A 19,231-nucleotide genomic window follows, 5' to 3' on the forward strand; every position below is an offset into this window, starting at 1 on the left:
ACTGCAAGAAAGCAGTTCTGCCAACACTGAACACACACTCACACACTCATGGTCAGTGTCACTACAAGGAGATGATTAAATCAAGCATTAAATTGATTGAGTGGGAAGGAATGCGGCTGGAGAAACCGGATCCAAACTAGGTCTGGGCGCAATAAAATGATACGGGGGCTAAACAAGATGCTATTCATTAGAACACTACTCGAGAAACCATTGAGCAGCTGGGATGGCCGTCTGCGACCTCAATTACCCCCTGACTCACACCATACTCACTCCACCTTACCGAGGGCCAGATTCATAAACTATCCTCACATAGCTCGGCCAAGGAAGACAGATGAGCACACTCTCCCTGCCAGAAAGATAAAATGTGTATTAAGTGACATTCTGCATGCCAAAGCGGATTTCATTAAGGCTATAGCCTGCAATGATGCCTCTTTTGATGAGTAGCCTATATACCAGATTATAATCATACTCAATGTTATTATTTCTGTTTGTTAACTTTAGATTTGTAGGTGAAATGTAAAGAAATGTCATAGTGAAATATGAACAAATCATACTCTGATGTGCGTTTAGTGCAGCTGAGAAAGCCTACACCACATGCCAGAAAGATAAGTTGTGTATCAAGTGTCACACACTGCGGGCTAAAGCGGATTTCCTTGTGTTCGCCCACAATGATAAATAATCCCAAAGGAATTCACACACCTTGACCGACAGGCACAATAAAAACCAGGGCAGGACAATAAGAGGCGGCATGGTGGGTGGTGGCGGAGCTAGGCTAAACAAAGGCCTTTATATTGTGAGTGAGTGTGAGAGGATATGCACTATGAGAGTAGCCTCTCTCCCACCGCGACACAAGCACCAAAACAAACCTTGTGTTTGGTTGCCGTGGGAACAGCCGCACCGGTATTGCAGAATGCGGGGCAGAGGAAGTGCTTAGTTGAACTCCCGCTGTAGGCCGACCGCTGATATACGAGAACAAACTGATCGTTCCATGTAAAATCAACAACACTCCCATGAGGTGGAGACCCACACCAATTTTCTGGCCCATTACCTCCGTTGAAGCACAGGCCCTACTTATTCTGAAATGTATACCCATATGAATATTTAAGGATGTGGTTCACTGCCGATTTTAAAGTTAATTCCCCAAACCTCAAGCCACATATCAACGTATCACAGGGGTCTTTTAGGAAAAAAACGTCTCTCCAATCACACCAGTTGCCGAGTGGTTTTGTGTTCCGTGGGAATTAATAACCTCACTTGCACTAAGATGCAGAGATTGTATCGCAGATCTCTGACAAAAACCTTCTGTAACATATAGTAGCATCCATCTCTTTGATTTAGAACAAGTGTTTCCTTTCTACGTTAACCAAGATACAGTAAGAGGTATGATGTGGTAAAACAGCTTGTGAGATACACATTTATATTTAATTCGGTCAAAACCAGTGTAAAAAGAGACAATTACAATCCGAATTTCCAACCCAATCGCCAGGATGAAATGTGTCAGCATTATGTTTTTTATGCAATCCCCGGAAATGTAGAATATAAACATTTCAGTCCTCCAGCAGACACCGAAGACATGGCTCGAATCGGCGGTTAAGTTTAGGCAAGTAAAACATCTTGGTTGGGTTTAGGCAAGTAAAACAACGGTTGGGATTCGGCAACAAAGGCAACTTGGCTAGGGTTAGGCAAGTAAAACAACGGTTGGGTTTAGACACTAGGCCACTTGGTTGGGGGTTAGGGTTATGGTTTGGGCCGGGATTCGAACCAGCACTCTCATGACGAGCAAGTTAAAAGTCAGGAACATGCGGGTCTGCCACTCCCACCCCTCCTACCTACCGTGAGTTTGACCTCACCTCAGACTGTCATTACGTTCTATGACATATATAACATCTATTTGTGTATCTATAAACATGAAATGCGAAGTATTTTTGTTCAGAAATGTTTATATATTACACTTCCGTGGATTGCAGAAACATACAATGCCGACATATTATTCTAGCGACTGAGCTGCTAATTTCAAATCAGCAAATTATTTGAAATGTGAAAAGGTTCCCAAACAGACTATTTTAGTTACGCTTTGTAGGAAATCCTCAATTACTGACACTAACAGACCCCCGGCTGAAATAGCCTAGTCTGTGTTGGAAGATACAGCTTCAGACAATCATTAGGTGCACAGATAGCCTATAGTCCCTTAAATGGGTTACAGCCACTTATACAGGAGTAATTTGATAACAAGATAGTGAATACTATGAATGAAAACAAAATGATGTGCCGATCCTTTGATAACTCTGAATAAAACAGCTGCCTGCTGGCTGTTATGACAGAAGAAATAAACAGCTGCCTGCTGGCTGTTATGACAGAAGACTCTGAATAAAACAGCTGCCTGCTGGCTGTTATGACAGAATACATCTTATAATCTGATCTGTTTTCATCTAAACATGTTGCCATGTGAGCCTGAAAAAGAAGAGATGCTCAGACTTCAATAGAGCGTTACTCTGGACTCTGGAATCAGATCTATCAGTTAAACACAGAAACATTGGATGACAAAATCAGAATACAAGACGAAACTAATTTATGTAAAGAATAATGAGTTTATGCTCTAGAAATTGAAAAAGAAAAAAGTATTGACAGTGTAGTTTGCCATACGGAAGAAGAGCAGCAAGCTGTTTCAGAATCTGATCAATCTCATGTTAACTCTTATTGGAGAGATTTCCCAGGATATCTGTTGTTGTTGTTGCCCCTAAGAGATTGTGCTGCAGAAACACCAGTCTATAAGCAACACACTCACACACTTAAGGGGATTTTTAAAGCCTAATCCTATTTGCTACTTACCAATGATGGTGTTGATTATAGTGGAGTTCCTTCTCAGCACAATCCATGCTGTTCCTCATTGTAGCTCTGTGGAAAGTTGGGCAAAAATGAATGCAAGGTCAATGGGGTCACGCTCCTATATGTACAAGCTGACTGAGGCTCACTGAAACGTCCCTTTAATGAGAAAAGTTGAGAATAATGTTAGGAGGGACATTCAAAAAGGCTTTTTCATCTGCTTTGAAATGATGTTCAGATGGCAAAATGTTCCATTACCAAGTTTTATTCCGATGGCAAATAATTTCCTGTGGGCAACCTCATTTAAATGGTAGATAAATGATTGGAACATTCTTATACAGAATGATACAAGACACAAATTACACAAGGGAGAAATGAGTGTCTTTTTTTCAGAGACACTATTCACTCTCTTGCTCGTGGTTTGCGTTCATGTGACAAAATAGTGTAACTAACACAATTACTGCATGTGTGGAATATTAAACTGTTCATAATGTGGAATATGCAACATGAAATAGCCATGGAGTCCCCCATTCAATTAACACGGTCCTCCCTGCACCTACTCTGCATTAGTGCTCCTAACAAATCTTTTTGAATAGTACAGTTGAACCAAGACAAAAACAATGATATAGTGTCTCAGCCTCAGCTACGGTGCTTATGGAAGAACTCCTTCTAACATCCAAGAGCTGAAAACAGCTTTTTTTCTACAATTAATATTTTCATGGATGGAGCCAAAGCGCAGCACTTAGTTCAGCAAACATACAGTAAATGGAGGAACTGATGGGAGTATCATACTGTCCATAAAATATCATTTGGTATCATCTAGTGGTCAGTATCAGTATTGCACCATTCCTGGACTGAGCTTCTGGAAACAACTCAATAACCCGATGACTGGGTCAAACAGAGATTACTTGTTACTTCATATATACTCCTTCGCACTAAAAGCACTAAGATTTTGGGGGATTGATTCCAAATCGGGTCACCTGTTCAAAATGCATACACAATCATGGTAGCCTACTGTGAGACCACCACAGGGCATGTTTATGTCATTCATGGTCCTTTAAAATGTCATTAATTTCACAAGTTGTTGACAGCAGAGATGATCACATTCTGTCTGCTGGCACATAGTTTCAAAGAACGGATTATTGCTGACAAGTTTGAAACATATCGAGTCAAAACCCCCTAACCCTAGTAGGGCTAAGTCTTGTGCATACAACAAATCCAATTCCCATATATATTTCCACAAATTAATGTTGCGTTCCATTTGTATTTGGAACTAGGGATTTACAGGGTCAAAGGTCGGGAACACCCCTTGTGATGTGACGTCACCTGCCTTTTTTTCTTTTTTCCCCGAGCCTCATCAGCCCTGACCTTTAGAAGTTTTAGTAAATACTGTTTATTAGCACTTCTGTCTTGTGTCCCATTAAATCAGTTGCAGACACAGTAGTTAGGCTATATAATTAGTATTAGTATTGGTACTGTCTAATGGCAATCTGTGGACATGTTTCTATGGTGTTTGTATAATGGTTTGTATGCACAAAATCCCACGGAATGCGTTGTTATCAACTGTTATTGCTAACAATGGCTAGCGTGGCTAGAGCTAACCCTGGCTGGTTTCCCATCTGTTTTACTGGAACGCGGTCAACTCGGGTGTGACGTCACTCAACTGGTATATTCCTAGTTCCCAATACAAATGGAATGCACAATAAGTGATCCCCATTTTTGTGTCAGTCGACCTCACTCCACTAACCTGACATTGTCAGATGGGGGCGGTATTGTTTGTTTTCACAAACCAAACTCGCGCAAATCTCGCGAGGGAATCCAGCTTGCTTGCAAGGTTATCACTCCACTGCTTCTTTCTCCTTTTCCCCAGATCCCTCTAGAAGCATTCCGACGATCAGGCCCAACCAGAATCCCCAAACCGAAGAGCTACAGCTCCCCAAAAGGGACAAATGGCATGGCGTCCAGCTCAGGACCGCACAACAGGGGGCAGACTCCTCCACCCGCTGGGAAGGAACAGCCGGCCCTGACATCTGCAGCCAACAACAACAACCCAAACCTGGCCAATCGCAGACTGTGACATCACCGATAATAGGGATACTTTGATAGTTTGGATTCTTTCGAAATTTCCATTTGTCTCTCAGCTTCCTTAAAACTAACCGCATAATAGCTTTAGGCATCAACACATTGATTGATAAAACAGAGGAAAACAATGCAAATAATAGTAATTAAACTGTTAAATGTAAAACTGTTAAATATAATTGCTTTATTTTGTTGTTGCAACTTTCAAAGATGGAAGAGAATAACCCTCTACCGCAAAATGCAACTAATTTTGTGTTCATCATCTATGTTCAATATGTACACTGTACTGTATGCTTAGGCTATAAAAAAAGTTACATACAGAACATTTTGGTAGCCTATAGTTGCCATGTAGATTTATTTCATACTCGTCACTGATTTGTGTGAAGGTAGTCACTGTGATCGAAAATAAATGAATACGCTGTAGTGGTGAGTAATGTAGGTCATGTGATATGGTCATGTAGTTGAAATAATGTGTATGTGTATTGTGAGTATCTGTAACAATTACTGTATTTGCTGTGAGAGACAGTATGTGATGCAACCATTTGATCAAATTCTATGAATAGAATAGCCTACATGGATATTTTGTAATAAGTGGCAATAATGTGTACATAAGTGTATTGCTGATGTGTTGTAATGCAGCTTCTTTAGTGATAATTCTGAAATGCAACATGTATGTTATTTTTGGTTATCAATAAAGATTTTTATACCTTGCACAGGATAAATGCATCTAAATCTGATTACAATAAATAATGAAGAGAAATAATTAAATTAAAGCTGTGAGGACTGAGGTTTCTCTTCATCATCTTCACTCTTCACAGGGACAGGAGTGAATGGGAACTCGTTATAATTAAATTATAGTTATTATTATTAATAATGACAACAACAACCACCATAATAATAATAATAATAATTCAATCAGATTTGCTCTTTTGGGTGGCTCTTAACAGAGCCTTTTTCATAGTACTGATGGTGGTTGGAGAGGAGAGGCATTTATGACAGAATGCTGCCATAGAACGTGGCCTGATAGTGGTGTGTGTCTGTCTGATTCCGGTGCTTCCGAGGCGTCATTGCTGCCTCCTCGCAGGATTGGAAGCTGTGTGGCTGTGGTGGCTGACACCTTCCTTCCTCTTCACCATCAGCTTCCTCTCAGCAGAGGAAATTGTGGAGGATGCAAGTGACCTTAACCACTACATCTGCTACCTTTGGTGAGACAACAGAAACTCAAGAGTCTCTGGGCAGCAAGGACTCCATATTCCAAAAGTGAACTTCACCATCCTCCTGGCATGGGAAAGACTGTAATTAAAAGGTTGAAAAAAGTGAACACCCTCGGAGCAGCTCCCAATATTTAATGGTCACTACAGAGCAGCAACGTTTCAACGCACGTGGCTCTTCATCAGGCTTTTTTCTATTTTTTTGCCTGATGAAGATGAAATGTTGCTGCTCTGTAGTCACCATTAAATATTGGGAGCTGCTCCAGAGTGCGGGTATTTGCTTTTTTCAACCTTCATGTAGGCTATATCTGTACCCAGCACTGGCCTCAAAAACAGGTTAGATGTGCACACAAACTACTTTTTATTGAAAGACTGTAATTAAAAACACGCTTCTCCCCGTCAAGATTTTTTCCTGGGTAGTGGGCCTGGAGAAGGTGCTTCTTCAGAGGAAATGCCTCCCTCACCTCATCACCCACGAATAGGCTACATGTGGCACAGGCAGGTCTTTTGCACCTGGTAAAGGTGCATTCTCTTGGCAGGTCGAGGGTCTCCTGGTGGAGGGCCTTGCCGAAGTCAGAGGCATTGGATGCCACCATTGCTGCTTTTCCTGTGTGCCCCCACAGCCACCATCTGAAAAAGGTAGTGGGCATCAACTACTGCCAGGAGGACAATGGAAAAGCTCCATTTGTAATTGAAATGCATGGACCCTGTTGATGCTGGGGCCTGGTTGAAACTCACACAACACCAGACTTGCAACGCCTGACAGAGTTGTGATGGGTGACACACAACAGACTGTAACTACCAAATCTGGGCGAGTAGTGGCGAGCCAATGTATGTACAAGACTATGCAGGCTGAACTGTGATAAAAGATGTGAGTGAATAAATAAATAAATAAATAAATAAATAAATATATAAACAAATACATAAATAAATAATAAATAAATGCTGGGAAAAGAAAACTGTTCGGTAGATGTGCAATATATAAGTAGGCTATCATTTAGATGCCACTGGGAGAGGATTTAAATTTCAACACCAACATTTTTGTTAGTTGTTAAAAGTATTGTTTTGAAATTTCACTTAGAGAATATTTTATTTTCTACATTGATAAGGAACAAGTTATACTGTCGATCGAATAAGGGTTTGTTTCCACACGGACCTTTTAGTTTGTGACACCGGTTGAGATGAGCCAGAAGAGACGGAAAATATCAATAAGAGCCAATCTATCTATCTACCTCTATCTAATATTAAAGGTATCTGGATGAGCCTCTTCATGTGAAGCTGTGACCTGAGTCTGGCGTGCAGTGTAAGCCATTGGAAAGTGCTTTAATCGTCCGTTCTGTAGGACAGAATGAAACACCTTCTGCGCAAAGAATCAGGTTTGGAACCCTAATTACAATTAATTGTCAATAAGATTATTAATAAAGACAACTTGAAACGGGTGGGGTGTGGCAAGTTGCACATCAGCCACGAGGAATCACGGGAATTCAGCAGCTATCCATAGTCTGTAGGGTCCGCAGCTGCATACGAAGCATACAGTAGGCTAGGCTATAGCCAGGCCAAGCCTCCAGGCTCCAGCAGTTGACTAGCGGCTAGTGGCTCTCTAAACGTGATTTTCTATGGGGGGCTCCGTACTTTATGTGGAACAAATATATCGGGTCCACCAGCATGACCCATCAGTGGTAGACTGTACTGTAAGAGCTCAACAGTCACGTGACCGTTCCGGAGGAATAGGCTATTATTTCTCCGTTCAATATTCTCATTGAGATTTTGATTATTTAACCATAATGTCTTAACCACCCAGTACACTTACCACGGGTCTTTGTAACAGGTTTGGTGGTGTTGTGTAGCTTCTGTTATTAGCCTCCTGGCTCCTGGATAGCTTGCCCCGCTAGCCGCCTTCTCGCTCATACTGAGCGCTTGCCCCTTTCGGAACTGCTAACATAGCTTACGCTACTACGCAGTCCCTTGTTAGTACACCGCCAATGTAGCCACCACAGGTCGCTCCGTCTGCTAAATTTGTCAAACTACTCGATAAAGTTTCGCAAATTAAATTTCAAATGTACTTACGGACAGAAAAGGGTTGTGTGAACCTGGGCGCATGATGTAGAAACAATACCGTCACTAATAAACATGTTTAATCCCTCACTGAAACCCGGGTGTCATTTCTTCAAAATGAATCGGCTACAAACACTCGTCTTCTTCTGCGCTGCTGTCATGGGTGGTGCGCAAAGCAACCATAGCGCTCGCTATCACTTCCGGCCCCTGGCGGCCGGAAGTGGCACTTTTGTAGTCTTTTGTAGTTTTTTGTAACATGCGCTCAAGCGCTCTGAAGAGTTTTGGGAGCGCAGGCAGGCTTCGTGTTCGCGATGCAAAGAACAAATTACAAAAAAAACGAAAGGATTCAACAGAAAATCGCTTAAATCATTATCCAGTCCGGCCACAGCTAGATTCTGTTGTGATCTCATCTCAGCACTCTTTTTATCAATGGAATACATTTTCTTGATAAAAGCTGCTCAAACCAATTCACAAGGTCTATTCTAACAAATGATTTATACACTGCCCGTTCTTGTAGAAATAATATTTTGAATATTTTTGACAAACCAGCAGTATGTAGATTGAGAACAAAATTCTTCAAATATCCAGTTCCACCCAAAACAAAAGAAATTCACTACAAAATAATGAATGACTTCTACCCTTCCAGTGAATTTTTAAGGTTAAGATTTGGATTTGAGAGCAATGAGTGTATATGTCAGTAGTGTGGACACATGGACACAAGGGCCCAATTCCAATCCACCCCCTAAAGACTCAAGCCCTGCACCCTCACTCCCTCTAATGGCCACCATCTGAAAGTGGTTGAGTCGTCAAGTCTGGAAGGGATCCACATTGGATAAATATTTGGGACAGCAGAGCCTTTTGCACTTGACAAAATGATGTTGACTCTGGCAGGTTTGGGGCTCGATATATTGTTTATTGTCAATGTCAAGACGCCTAAGGTGTTTGAGTAATAGACTCCCTGATGAGTCTGTTCTCATCCAGGCTCTGGCTCTACAGATTGGAGGTAATTTAAAAATAATAAATGTAGCCTACTGCAAAATCTGCAATTGATAACTGTGTAATTTTAATTAAAATAAGCTTAAAGTCCCTGGAAACCAAAATCCACAAAAACCTTCTAACTATTAAATTTAGGGTTTTATGTGAGTAATTGTGTGCCTCAGAAAGTAGGAGACATTACTTTCAACAAAAAGCCCCCAAATCGCCACTTTTCTACAAGGTCTGGATTTCCACTTCCTCATTGAGGAGAGCGGTGCGCGCGGTGCTAAACTGAATGATCTTATCACGTCATAAGATTTGGCCAATCACGGCGCTCGCTCAGTGTCTGTCTGTCTCCCTCCCGCCAGAGCCGTACCTCCCGCTCTGTGTGTGCCTGTGTATGCTGCCTGCTCTTGCTCTCTCTCTCTCTCACTGTCACACGCACACGCGCACGCACACACACACACAGTAGCGCTGTGCAATCGCAGCAGCAGTCTATCTTCCAATCCTCTCTGTCAAAATGCGCCGAGCAACGAGCGAACACACACACACACACACACACACACTCCATGGCCCCTATTCTCCCACAGGCCTTCAGCGCTAAAACGGGCCTTCGGCGCTAAAAAACGTGCCTTGCGCCTGTCTCGGGAAGATATCAACATGGCTTTAGGCTGGTAAATGCGCTTTACGCTGAATGGGCGTGGCGCACTCCCTGAATGGGCGAGAATGGGCGTGTCGGCCTTAAATGCCGGCCTAATGATATCTTCGCACCTGGCGTAAATTTAGCGCTTTGCGCTTTTGAAAACCAGGCCTATTCAGTGCGCCAGTTGTGAGGAGCGCTCTTCTGCCTCTCCTCTGTCACCCTTCTCTGTCTCTCTCTGACTCCCTCGCTCAGACAGACACAACACACGTCCCATAGGAAAAAGAAGTTGTAAGTTCACTGCCTGTGTAATGTCCCAGCATGCATTGTGCTACTCCATTTCGCTACTAAATAGCAACCAAATGAGCCGAAATAGATATAAAGGTAGATCTAAATAATGTGTAATGGTAACACAACCTGCAATTGTAGAACATTTCAATATTGGACCAAATAAAACATCGAAATGAAAACACCACCCTATGTGAAACATATATGTCATCCTGGGCCTATATATATCCCTTGTAGATTTAACGTGATTTAGATAAGTGACAGCGTAACGCGCTTCTACTGTCATGTCCTACTGTGATGTCCGCTCCAATAAATTGGCTCTACTTCACATTTTAGTTTTACAATAAAAACACATTTATGCAATGACTTTACATAATGTAGGCTATATTTATGTGCATCATCCTACCTGCAGCAGGGGAGAGAAAACGATATCTTTCTGGACAAACTTTCACCAATCTAATTAATCTCATCATATAGGGATAGGCTATATTTTTCTAGCTGATGCATTTAGAACATTCTTTTCACTTTGATCTTGCTATAGTGTAGCGTATTTACATGCTTGCAGTATTTAAACTGCAGTTAGATTGGTTTGAGAATTATTATTATGGAATAATAGCCTATATATGGAGACAGACAGACGGGATGAAGGGGGGGGGGGGAGCAGAGCGCTTGGCTTTGTCTGGTTTTACCGGATTTCTCCTGGAATTGGAGCTTAAAAGGCAAGCGTGTGACTCTTTACTGCACTTCTCCAATGAGCGGACTGTGCATAATTTTACGCTTAAAAGGCGTGGTTATAATGGTTGAGGCTGCGTGTAGCGGCGATACCAAGATAGCGAGTGCGCTGGTCCACACCCACTAACTGCGCTGCGTCAGGCCTTAAACGCAGTTTCTACGCCGATTGCAATGATAGGGCCCCATATCTCTTTCCTTCTCTCTCTCTCCTATCCCTCTGTGTTTCCCTCCCTCTCTACCTCGGAGGAGCTGCAGTCCTGGCTGCACGCACACGCACACACACGGGACACGCCCACACAGTCCGCGGGAGAAAAGACAGTCTAAAATCTAATTGATTCTCATGACTTTTGTCATGACTGTCAAACATAAATTCATATACTTTGCGACGTTCATCATCATTCAAATTTGGCTGGTGGCTTATTAACATAGGTTCCTGTGATGTGATGAACTCAAAATGCTAAATAATAAAAAAATATTTCTGGTTTCCAGGGACTTTAATAATGACATGTCACCCAACATTATAGGCTACACAATGTCAATACTGTGCAATACAGTAGAGAGGAGAAATGCCAATAAATTGGCTAAGGAGTGCTGCTTCACGACTGCAGGTGTTAAAAACAGGTGCTCATTGGATCCAAGGGAAATAAGTAGAAACAAAGATGGTTGACTTAAAGTCGAGCTGAACCCAAAAATGACTTTTCTTTTCTTTTAGTTCAAATACCTGGGTATGCAGTGCACCTATTTAATAATGTATGGAAACAAAATCACAACAATCTAATTTATTTAGTTTTTCACACTTTTTCACATCAAAAGTTCATTTTTCAAGATTTCATTGATAACAGTAATGTACAGTTTGCTGACGTCACCTAGTACTATCAAATTTCTACCTCATTTCAACCAATCATATCACGACATGCAGCTGTCAATCAAATCTTCATTTCAGGATAATTTTCTCTTCCAAATGAAGTCAAAAATGGCGCCTAGTGCCTGTCATCTGGCAGAATTCCTATCCCATAAACTAACTACTAACTTGGCCAATTGTTAGAAATATGAACAAAAAACAAAAACTATAATCTCTAAGAATGCAAAGAAATGTAACTGGCTCATTAAAACGCGCATTCCAAGGATATCGTATCGTTACAGCAGCGATAATGGCACGCGCATCCGAGAGCTTGGTTGTCAGGGGTCGCACTTCGGAGATTCCAGGCCGACGTGCTGCACTCTCCGCTCGGCAACACGAAGGCAGCTGGCTGCCTGCGGGTCGCTGAGCTCCACTCCTCCCGTCAAAAGGCTCTTCCCGAGGGGAGCGCCACAACACACTGAATCCCACTCGATTTGGAGGCGGAACACGCCAGGATTGGCCTAAGCCCAATCCAGTCCCCAGTCAAATAAAATCATCGACATGATACTATGACCCGCCTCTCAACCTGTCATCTTAGACAAACTATGTTTTCACATTCACTTTGTGATTTCACCGTCGGACATCCCTAAACCCTCACTCCCTTCACGTGAACGCGCCTCTATGGGGGTGAGTCAGTAAGGGGGCGGATTGGAATTGGGCCAGGGGACCTTGCCCCATGATCTTGCCTCTGTTATGCCACACATGGGCAAAATACGGCGGCCCGCGGGTGCCCCGTGTGGCCCGCGATGGAATTGGAAAAAAGAAAAGAAAAAAAGGTTTTAACAGTGTACCTGAACGAAACATGCAAGATACCCGCTGAATAAGTGTCCAAATGTTCATGTCATTCTGGCCAATACTCCACTTCTGTTATAGCATTTCAGTCTGGAATATGGAATATCTTTCAATAATCTTTATGACTAAAAGGCTAAAAGTATCTCATGTGTAAGAAATGACTGTTCTACATTGAAGTAGAAATTTCAATAATTAACTTGTTGGTTTTGGATTTATTTAGCTTCAAGAGTGCATTTTTGTTCGTGTGACCCTCAACACAGGCTTTGAGAATCCCGGGCCACTTACTGATAGCCTACTTATGCTTAAATTAACCCATTCATATTCTGGTTTATTTCAAGAAAAACATTTCGGCTAGTGGAAATTCTAATTGGCTGGTAACTTTAAAATCTAGCAGCCATATTGGCAGGTGGTCAAAAAAGTAAATTTCAAGCCCTGGAGAGCAGGTGGTGACATAGGAGTGAGTGAGAAAAGGATCAAATATTGGTGGTTAAGACTGAATAATGACATCACAACTGTTCATTTAAAATTAGTTATTCCTCTAAACCTGGCGTCAAATGCCCCAAATTCTTTGCGCTGGCACCGTTCGGCCCTCAGCAAAATCTGGTAGCGAGGACATTTTTTGTGGCCCTCTCTATCATCAAAGTTGCCCATCCATGGGTTACGGCATGACAAAATTATTTGTTCGGCCCCCGGCAACAATCTGGGTTTCTCATGTGGTCCCCCATGAAAAATAGTTGCCCACCCCTGCTCTATGCTGCCTCCACCGAGAGCCTGTGTAGGTACAGGATCTACTCGGCTTACAGATTCTGCCCGCCCTACCCGAAGTGCTCGGCTCGGGGTCCACAATGGGGTCTAACCCATGGGTATAGACCTAACCCTGTCTATCATGTCTGATAACATCATTAGCTTAGCATTATCTTGTTAGCTAATCTAAAGCTGTCAGCCATTTTGCCCACATTAATCCCACCACGTGCCCGACGTACAGCCAATCAAATGCCTGCCCCAGCTGAAATTGGAGCCGAATGATTTTTGCACCGACACCTACACTCTCAATCTCCCAGAATCTGTGGACCGCAGAAAAAAAACTATTTCAGTTGAGAATTCTCCGCTCTGCTCTGCATATTCCAAGGGGCAGGCGCGGTGTTTCAGGATGCTGCTCAGGCAGAGCCAGAGAGAGGAGGGAGCAGTGACGTTGCTTGCACACATATCAATTTTTTTTGCGTGTAGATGGCTGCTGTCGCCTGGCTGGTCATTTGGTGCTGCAGCTTGATTGGGTGTGTTGCTGTCTTTCCATCTTGAATTGGTTGATTTCAAATTGGCCCCTCCTCTCATCGCTGTTGTCCGCCGCTCATCGCCTTGCAAAGCATGTCTGGGATTTTCTGTAGGCTACTGCTGTGCTCCCATGATAGGCATGTGTGGGAGTGAGTAGATATCATTGTATTCTGCCTGGCCATCTGTCGGTTTAGGTGAGAGTTGAATTCCCAAGACAACTGAAGTCCTCTGAGCTCATGGAATGTTATAGCAGACTCGGGGCGGTGGGGGCAGCCACTACTCACTATATGATGAGAGGGAGCTGATGTCAGCTCGGGGCTCTTCTTAATAGGACCTTTCACTGTCAGAGAGACTGTATACAGAAGTGTGTTTATGGAATAAATCCTCCTATGTTTATTTTAAACGAGCGACTGATTTATTGATCCAAAACAACACATCCAATTATTGCCTCGACAGGGGCCAATTTGAAATCGACCAATTCACGATGGAAGGAACTCAGCATTCGAACGCTGATTTGGACGTCGATTATCATGGCAACGATTGAAGTTTAGGGTCAGTCCTTCCTTACACACACACATACTGTATATACGGTATACATACATATACACACACGGCATCAAACTCAAAGTTGCTTAAGACTATACACTAAGGGGCAGCGTTAGTGAGACCACAGAGAGACAAATGGTGGACAAACAACAGAGACACACAAGGATGGATGGTATGGAGGGTGGATCGTGCCTAAATCAAATACAATACACACATTGAAATACTATGCACACATTGAAATACAATACACATATTGGAAATACAATACATATATTGAAAAATATTGTATTTTCAATATATGTATTGTATTTAAGCATTTTGGTATTGTATTTATTGTTACACATGTATTGTATTCTTCAGATGTGTATTGTATTTTCAATATATGTATTGTATTTCCAATATGTGTATTGTATTTCCAATATGTGTATTGTATTTCAATGTGTGCATAGTATTTCAATGTGTGTATTGTATTTGATTTAGGCACGATCCACCCTCCATAGGATGGGGCAGGAGGGCTAAGAGAAGGCAATGGAGAAGGGATGGGTCTTGAGGCAGGGTTGAAAGACTAAGGCAGTGATACTCAACTGGCGGCCCGCGGGCCACATGCGGCCCGCGAGGGCCCCCTGTGTGGCCCGCGATGGATTTTTCTTTTTTTTTACAGTGCACCTGAACGCAACATGCAAGATACCCGCTGAATAAGTGTCCAAATGTTCATGTCATTCTGGCCAATACTCCACTTCTGTTATAGCATTTCAATCTGGAATATGTTATATCTTTCAATAATCTATGATTTAGCTGCTAAATTGTCAAATACCGCCGTCTGCTCGCTACCCAGGCACTTATGTGTGTACTTAACCTAACTAACTTAACTAACTATCTGGTGTGCACAACATTGTCAGACTAAACTCCAGCTGACACCCCAAAAACCTACAATCCGCTACAGAAAAATGTATATTGATTGGTTATTAACTGGCCCCTGGCCTTCTATCATTTCACGAAAGTGGCCCCCGGGCAAAGCAAGTTGAGTATCCCTGGACTAAGGGACTCAGAGTCTCTGATGTCTTGAGGGAGGGAGTTCCAGAGCCTGGGAGCTGCCCTGGAGAAGGCACTGTCCCCGAAATGGAAAAGGTTGGACTTGGGGGTGGGGAGAAGTCTGGCAGAGGTGGATCTGAGGGACTGGGAGGGTTGATAGGAAGAGATGAGGTCGGATGAGATAGGGGGGGGGGGGGGGGGGGGGGGGGGGGCAGTTGGTGAACGGCTTTAACTTAGCTGACAGTGTGGCTAATCAACATTGTCAGGACATATCTTAAAAAATACGACCTATCTTAAAATTGACAATACACTGGCGGGGGGACTTTAAGGCCTGAGTTAGCCTGGGGGTAAGGTGTCAAATCTTTGTGGGTCAGTCTTTATTTTTGTGAAACAGAATAAATCAAGTTGAGCTGGTGCAGCCACACCCTATTTCCACTGTTTATGTTTGACAATGTGGGAATTTTCAAATGGGGGGGGGGGACTTCAGTGGCAACAGCCATGCTGCAAAGGAAGCATAATTGAACTCATTAACAGTTTTCTTTAATGTGTGTATTTCAGTCTTCCCTCCAGATGTCCAGCAGCTGGACAGTGAAGAACGGGTCCCCCCTGAGCAGCAGGACTGGACCCCCAGTCTGGACCAGGAGGACCCAGAGCTCCCACACATTAAAGAGGAACGGGAGGAACCCTGGACCAATCAGGAGGGAGAGCAGCTTCAGGAGGACCCAGAGCCCCCACACATTAAAGAGGAACAGGAGGATCTCTGGATTAGTCACGAGGGACAGCAGCTTCAAGGGCCGGAGGAGGCCGATATCACTGAGTTCCCATTCACTCCTGTCCCTGTGAAGAGTGAAGATGATGAAGAGAAACCTCAGTCCTCACAGCTTCATACAAGCCAAACTGTGGACAAAAGAGAGGCAGAGCCTCTAGCCAGCAGCTCAACTGAACAGATGAAAACAGAAGCTGATGGAGAAGACTGTGGAGTATCAGAACCAGCTAGGAACTTAAATCCAACTAGTGATATTTCAGACTCTTCTAAACCTGAGACTGATGAAAGTGATGGGAATTGGAAGGAGCCCAGAAAACCTCAATCAGGTTTAGACTCACTGAAAAACAATGAAGTCTTTGTTAGTCGTAAAACATCTATTGAGGAGAAACACTTCAGTTGCTCAGATTGTGGAAAAAGTTATCATCAAAAAGGACAATTGATGGTACATATGCGAGTCCACATGGGAGAGAAGCCATTTAATTGTTCAGTCTGTGGTAAAGGCTATAGTACAAAAACATACTTGCAGGAACATATGAGAATCCACACAGGGGAGAAACCATACAGTTGCAGCTTTTGTGGTAAAGGCTGTACTAGAAAAAAATACTTGCAGTCACACATGAGAATCCACACAGGGGAGAAACCATACAGTTGCAGTGTTTGTGGTAAAGGCTATACTGTAAAGAAATACTTGCAGGCACACATGGGAATCCACACAGGGGAGAAACCATTTAGTTGTTCACTCTGTGGTAAAAGTTATCACCAAAAAGCAGGCTTGAAGATACACATGACCCTCCACACAGTGGAGGAACCATTGACTGCACCATTGACTGCAGTCTGCAGTGTTTGTGGTAAAGGCTACTCTGCAAAAAAATACTTGCAGCCACACATGAGAATCCACACCGGAGAGAAACCTTATAGTTGCAGTGTTTGTGGGAGAAGTTTTATTTGGCGTCCACAGGTCAATCAGCATAAGTGTTCTGGTGAGAGCAGCAGCAGGTGAAGCTGCAGGGCTGAATTGGAACCAAAGGCAATGCTTTCGCATATAGACATTGGATTTAAGAGTGCATTTTATACTATATGGAATAATCCTAATATCACTATATATATATATATACACTTTTATTTTGATACAATTACTTTTACTTCCATGTACTGTAACCTGTCTGCCTTTATTCCTTCTCCAATTCATAATATGAAAAAATGCATAAATGAATTAGTAAAAAACAAAATTTGTACCGTTATTTAGTTTTGTGATTTGAACTGAACATTTCATGTTTTTTTGTTTTTTTTAAACAAAAAAATGGAAAACGGAATAATTAATCATCAGTTGAAATATCAAAAGAACAGATGATAGATGGATTCTTTTTAACCCTATATATTGAAATTCTCCATGATAACCCTTTGTTTATATGTTTGAAATGTTTATTGACCATTTGCATTTGTATATAAGAAACATTAGACAAAAAACAACACTACAAAACCAGGCAAAATAAGGGTGTCACGCAGAACCTGCAATAGCATTCAGCAGTATTTAAACAACAAAATGTCCCTGAAGAGCCACTGAACCAGCTGTTACATACAGCCAATTCAATGACTCCTCAAGGACACCCCAGGTCCAGCTCCCTCAAATACAGGAACCCAACACGACTCTAGAGACTGTTGTGCATACCGTTCTGTGTAAAGAGAGTTTACACATGAATCATAAACAAAACAAAAAACATCCAGTGATCTGCAGTTCTGAAGACAGAAACACCTTGTTGATGAGAGAGGTCAGAGGAGAATGGCCAGACTGGTTTAACTGACAGAAAGGCTAAAATATCTCAGATAACCTCTTACAACTGTGGTGAGCAGAGAAGCATCTCAGAATGCACAACCCATTGAACCTTGAGGCGGATGTCACTTTGGTAGCTGGTTGGAAATCTGATACCTACCCAGTAAGGTGTTCCTAATAAAGTGTTGGCGAGTGTTGCAGCAAGCAGCAATCGCGGGGTCCAAGCACAATTTGAGAAGACACAAAAGCTGAAAAGTTGTGAAGATCGGACACACTCTATATTAGTCAAGGCTTAGCACCAGCTTTTGTGTTAGCCTGTGACTTCTGTAAAGTTCATCGCCACCACATTGTTATCGCTTGTTCTTGACAACTAATTAATTTGAGAAAGGACCAGCCTAGATTTGAAAACACAACTTGACACACGAGAGGCAGACAGACACTTTACCTACTGAGCTAAACTCGTGCTACAGGGTTATTGAGAAAATAACTAAAGGGAAGTGAGTGGTACTACACCCTATGATTGGCAGTGCTAATCGCTTTATGAAATATTGTAGTAATGAAGCATTGCATTAGTTCATTCAAGACAGGGAGGGAAGTCATAGGCTATGACCCAGCTGTAATCAGCTGACAGCTGCTGATTGGATCAGCGTTTAATCATTTACCAATCACTTCCATTCGCACAACAACACGGTCCATTCAAATATGGCCCCCTTCTACACTTGTCTTTGCTACTCTAAACACTGCTACACACCACTGCTGCTGCTGCCCCCAAGCTTGGCCTCCACCTTTCTAGCTCAGTCTGCCTGGCTAAAAAGCTTAAAGAGCATGGTGCAGGTTAATATTTTTTATTTACAGTTTGGGTTTAAGATTCTTATGAAAATACATGCCCCAAGGGCAGAAATATGGAGAAAAAGGTGGCATTATAATTCACGTGAAAAAAAAAATGAAAAAAAGACAGGCAGATAACACCTGTGGCGTCACTCGGGCTACTGCACTTACTGTAATAATAATAATAATAATAATAATACAGTCAATGTGTACAGCAGAAAACTTTCCAAAACACCAGTCCAGTTTCCCAGTCCGCCCCTGTGTACCACCACGGCCCAAGAAACATCATACCAGAATGAAATGTTTGGAATGGGGAAGTCTGGTGCAACGCACAGGTCCTGGACCTGGTGAGATGTAGGAGGAGCCCGGAGAGGGGGCAACCCACAGAGCCCAGTCCCTCCACGTGCCAGAGCCTCCCGGTCCCGGCAGAGTAGTTCCGGAGCAGCGGATTGAGTGGCCCTGTCTTTCCCTAAGAGGGCTGACCGTGGGTAGCTACTGGGACATAAGTCGGGGCTTGATC

This window comes from Poromitra crassiceps (genome assembly GCF_964638095.1).
Source record: "Poromitra crassiceps genome assembly, chromosome: 3".
Lineage (NCBI taxonomy): Eukaryota > Metazoa > Chordata > Actinopteri > Beryciformes > Melamphaidae > Poromitra > Poromitra crassiceps.